We start from the raw sequence: 6,083 nt of genomic DNA on the forward strand, positions 1-6,083 counted from the left end.
GCTTGCCTGGAGGACCCTGCCCCTTCGCTTGACTATAAACTAAAGTTCCTTTGTTCTGCTCAAAGATAGTTTGTCTCTGTTCACCTGTGAATAGAAGAGATTAACACACCACTTCTGAAGCCTGGGCATTACCTTGAAGAGGTTTTACAAGACTGAAGACCCTTTTACTTTATTTCCCTCCACCTCTCTATTTTGGCTTTTGACTTGAGTTTCTCATTCTTCTTTCTCTCTGATCTAAAAAGAACCTGGCATCCAGACCCCAATAAGATAATTATTTTGAGGTACAAGCCTGCCTCTTCTCAGTCTGCCAGTTGTTTGATTAAAGTCTCCTTTTGTATCAACAGCTTATCTCTTGGATTCATTGACCTGTCATGAGGTGACCAGAGTGAACTCAGCAACAATTGGACATTTTCTCGTTTTAAGTATGATGAGTAGTGATGTCCTTTGAACACTTGTATACCTGTCTGTGGTAGGTACATTTGCATACATTTCTCCTGAATATATGTCTAGGGAAGAAATGAATGGTTTTGTATATTTTTAGCAAGCTTTTCTTTCTTTCTTTTTTTTTTTTTTTTTGCAAGCTTTGATAAATATTCTTGTATTTTCTATTGGATATTAGCCATATTTTAAAATGTGCCAATTAAAAAAAAATCACTGGTATGAACTAATAGCATGAATTCCAGATGTAATTGGATATGACTCATTTTGAAGAAGGAATTCATAGGGCCTGGACTCTATCTTAGGCCTGTTCATGCTGATCATGCTTGGCCACCTCTTCAATAGACTCTGAACTCTGTGCTTAGTGCCTATGGAAACTACAACAGAAGGATAAGACCCCCTCTAGATAGGGGGATCTTGAAAATCATATCCAGGTTACTCATTGCCTAAGGGAAAACATACTCTAATCACCCCTGCCTCCAGACAGGTCATATATATATATATATATATATATATATTTTTTTTTTTTTTTTTCCTGTATCTATCAGAATGTAACCACAGGCTTGTTGATTATTAACTGTTTGGGCACATAACACATAAATGATGGGGTTATTGTGATTGTATTTACCCTTTGTTTATATAAGTCTCAAGGAATTTCGGGTGGTGAGTTCAGACACATACACATGGGGTATAAAAGATTTTCGCAAATGCTGGTCAGGGTCCTTGGCTAAGAGGAGACTCTGCCTTGGGTCCACCGGTGTAATAAACTGCACTCCACTATCTGCATTGTCCTTCTGAGTGAGTTTGTTTCCTGGAACACTTTTTCTGCCATTTATCAGGGCTGACATTGATGGATTTGCTTTGTCACTCAATATGTTTACCTTTAATCAGCAGTAATAATGATAATAAATTAAAATAATAATAATAATAATAAAAAAACACAAAGCAGAAAAGTAAATCCTCATTGGGATGCTGGGAAGACTATGTAAGTTAAGGTGTATAATGAACAATGAGCAAAAATATATAAAGCATTAAAAATAAAAGTCAGCTTTAGTAAGAAATACACTAACTAGTATGGATGATAACAAGAACAAAATAACAATGACAAAGACTACCTGCTAGGATATTGTGAAATGAACAAATGAAGGTACATATTCTGGAAGTGAAAGTACACAAATACTTGGAACAGAGATAAGCACTGGTAATTAACAACCGTTGACTAAAAAATGATGTACAACTTGAGAGTTGTGAATTAAGTTTTACTGGGGGCAAAATGAGGTCTGCAGCACAGGAGGCAGTATTTCAGATAGCTCTGAGGGACTACTCCAAAGTGGCAGTGGGGGAAAGTCAATATATAAGGTTTTGTTGAAGGAGGAGTTCGATACCATGAAGTGCTCATTTTACAAAAGGTTTTTTGTTAGTCATGAGAATCTGATGTCACCATAAGGGGATTTAGTGCTTACTATATATGAGGAGTATATAGTACTCAATCCTTGAGATTGAGATCATAAAGGATTGAGATCATAAAATGTGTTCCAAAAACACCCAACTATCTAAAGTCCTGTCCCACTAGATTCTCTGGGACACAGAGTGCCTCACGCTGAACTCCCTCAGGATTGTTGAAGGTCAACAGCTATAGCAGCATGAAGTTCAATCTCTATAGAGGTAGATGGGAAACACCTTTGTTGTTCAGTTGTTCACAAAGCTCTTGGTAGGTGCCAATTAGTAGTTGACACAACTAATTAACAGAGAAAGCAATGGCAACCCACTCCAGTACTCTTGCCTGAAAAATCCCATGGATGGAGGAGCCTGGTAAGCTGCAGTCTATAAGGTGGCGAAGAGTCGGACAGTACTGAACGATTTCACTTTCACTTTTCACTTTCGTGCATTGGAGAAGGAAATGTCAACCCACTCCAGTGTTCTTGCCTGGAGAATACCAGGGATGGATGGCAGAGCCTGGTGGGCTGCCATCTATGGGGTCGCACAGAGTCGAACACGACTGAAGCAACTTAGCAGCAGCAGCAGCAACTAATTAAAATAATAACAAATAACAGTGACAACCTACCTCAGTTGGATGCAGAGAGGACAAAATTACTTAAAGGTGTATAAGAATTCAAGGATTTTTTGTATTTAAAGTACTTAGTACAGATGTAGGCACTGGTGAAGAAATGAATAGTTAAAATAATTTGAAAAATAAAGAGAAAAACAAACAAAAAAAAACCCCTGTTCTACTTCATTGAGATGATGTGAAGACTGAAGAAACTATGATGCATACAGATTTAATGATTATTTAATTTACTCAGAGGTTTACATTATTAAAGTACTATTAATAGCAATAATGATAAAGATGGTAACAATGGTAATGATATTACAACAATAAAACCACCTCATTGGAATATTATGAGACTAAATAGATAAACATATGTAAGGCTTAAGGAATAAATATACAAGGTTCTTACAGTAAAAGATAACATTGGTAAATAAGTAATTAATAATAATTACAAATATTAATCATGATAATAAATAACAACAAAATGTACTTCAGTGGGACTCTGTGAAGACTAAATATCAAAATATTTAGGATTCAAAGAGTAAATGTATATAATGTACTAAAAATGGAGGTTTGGTTTATTGAAGTGCTAGCTAATAGTAATAATTGAAAGCAACAATGATATCATTGATATGCTGTGAAGACTGAATAATTTCAGGTGGGCAGAGTGCAAGGAGTGCAATGTACTGAGAACTGGTGTAAACTCAATGTACTGAGAATTGATGTCAGCATTAATAGAGCACAAATCAATAATAACAATACCAATAGTAATAATAGTACAAATACAACAATGATGGATACTTAACTAGGATGCTATGAACACTAAAGAAATTAAGACTTAGAAGATCTGATGAGAAAATGTATCTAAGTACTAAGAAGAGTAAAATGTAAGTAGTAATAATAATAATTATGAGGATGATGATAAGTAGGAAAAAACCTACTTCAGGGATTCTGTGAAGACTATGTGAAGGTATAGGATTCAAGAAATAAGTGTTTGAAATATTTGGAATACAGGCAGGAGTTAGTAAAACACTAACTAAAAACACCACCAACAACATGAATAATAATAAATAATAAAAATGAAACATATCATTAGGATGCTATGGAAGTTTTTTTAACTAGGTGTAGTATATAGAGGCTGAATCAGTAAATGCATAAAAAGTACTTAGAAAAGAGGATTGGAGACAAGATGGCAGAACACTTGTCTAAACAGTGAAAGAACACTGAAGGAACACTGAAAGATGAACTCCCCAAGTTGGTAGGTGAACAATATGCTACTGGAGAAGAGTGGAGAAAGAGCTCCAGAATGAAGCCTCCAGCCTCATTGAAGAGCTTCAGTGAAGAAGCGGCTGAGCCAAAGCAAAACAACTCCAATGGTGTAAAGAACAATATTTCATAGGAACCTGGAATGTTAAGTCCAGAAATCAAGATGTTGGGGAGGCTGGGAGGAGGGCAAGAGGGATTCCATCTTGAAGACTGACCGTCATCTTAAGGCAGGATGGGAACTGGGCCTGAACCCTGTTAACTATCATCAGAGAAAAGTCAGGAAAACTTATCCTCACTGATGGCAAACAAAGACTGGAAGAAAAGGTCAGATTGTGTTAATTATATTAATGATAGTGCCTGAACCTTCATGTTACAGTTGTTAATTCTTCCTCACCTGCATACTGTAAAGCAAATTACTAACGTGTAACCGGTCATGTAGCGGAGGGTATAGAACTAAGTCCTCTGAAATCATCTGGGTCCTTGTTGGGAACTGATTCCCCTTGGGCCTGCTAGTGTAATAAACTGTACTCCACTGTATTGAGTGTCCTCCAAGGATTGTTTTGCAACTCTGGATTCTACAAAATTTCTAGTGTGTTGGCTGGGAAACCCTCACAGAGGCTGTCACATTGAGACTCCATTTGAGGCTTTCACTGGGATAAGAGCCTCTGGGAGGAGAAGGTACCTCCTTTCTTGGATTGGCTCTTGTTTTATTGACTCATCTTTCTAGGTGGACTTCACAAGAGTGTGGATGACAGAGAGAGGCACACAGGTAGGTCCCATTGTAATAGTGGAAGGGGCCTGATCAACTCACTGGGGCTGGATGAACCTGTGGTGACTGTGTCCTTGTAGGCTCAGTGGGGAATTATTTACTGAAATAAGTAAAACCCTGTTAGCTGAGTCTGTGCCAATTGTTTGTCAATGTATTTACTGGTTTCCAAGGAATTGTCCCATTTGTGCAACACCTCCCATTCTCCTTAGGTATTCAGGGACCTCCTGAATGTTGTTTAGGATCAGACTGGGAACTGTGGCTCTGGGTTCATATTCATCTGCAGTGGCCCATGATAAGACAGACTGGGATCTCGCCAGGATCACACTTATGCAAGGAGCAGTACATGAAAGCCTTAATAGATTGCATTTGGATGACTGCTGACAGAGAAACATGAGAGGTATTACCATGGAAAAACTCTGGTCATAGCTGAGGTACAGTGGCAGTTATACTTCTTTGAGTGGAGACATCAGCCATGGCTGTGGTACAAGATCCTAGCAAAGGAGTGATGAAATAAAAGCTGGACTTGCTCTAAGTAATAGAAGGAAAGTAAAAAGTAGAAAGAGTAGCAGAGAATCCACACCAACCTTACCTGAATGAATAATTTAAAAAATTCAATAGGGTTTTGGAAGAAACTATAATATAAAGTTAACCCCAGACAAGCTCAGAACATTTTGTGAGCTAGACTGGCCATCCTTTGGGATAGCATGGCTCTCAGAGGAACCATAGAATTGGACAAAGTTTGAACTGTGTACTCTATGGTAACTGAACAGCCAGGACACCCAGACCATTTCCTATACTCATGGCTACTAATTGCACAAAATCCACCTCCTTGGGCCCAGGTATGTTATCTTAGAAAAGGAGAGAGCAAGATTTTGCTGGTGAAGGCAAAATCCAAGGGAGAAAAATTAAAGGAAATATATTATGATCTGGAGGAGGAGGAACTCCCACCCTCCCCATCCACACTGGAGAACATGAAGGGGATCCCCAGAACAAGAGTAAGGGACAAGAGAGGAGGAATTCCTCCTCTGCCTCCCCCAGTGGAGGAGGTTTCCTCTCCCTCCTAGTGTACCACGAAGTGTGACAGGAGCTACTGTGCCAACATTATACCCAACCCTCCCCAGTTTAGAAGAGGAGAGAAAGGGAGAGTCAAGTGTTCAGAGGCAGCTTAGGTCTACAAAGGAACATCAAGAGAGAGAAGTTTTGCAAATATCTCTTAGGGAGGTCCAAGCAGTATCACAGGTGGGGCCAGATAGGCAAATCCATCCTAGCCACACTGCTCTTTTCTGTCAGCTATTGTTTACCACAGATCTCTTGAACTGGCAAAGGTGTACCCTTCCCTATTCTAAGAAGCCACAGGGTATGATTCATCTAACAGAGATTATTTTCAGGACCCACTGACCAGTGTGGATGACATAGCCCAATTTCTCCTAACCCTTTTCAGTGCAGAAGAAAGATGCCAGGTCCTCACAGAAGCATGTAAGTTGCTTCACTGGTAAAATTGCCAGCAGGAACAGAGATTTTCCTCATGTCTGTGGTGATACCAAGGGATGATGAATGGAA

Source organism: Dama dama, chromosome X (genome assembly GCF_033118175.1).
Source record: "Dama dama isolate Ldn47 chromosome X, ASM3311817v1, whole genome shotgun sequence".
NCBI lineage: Eukaryota > Metazoa > Chordata > Mammalia > Artiodactyla > Cervidae > Dama > Dama dama.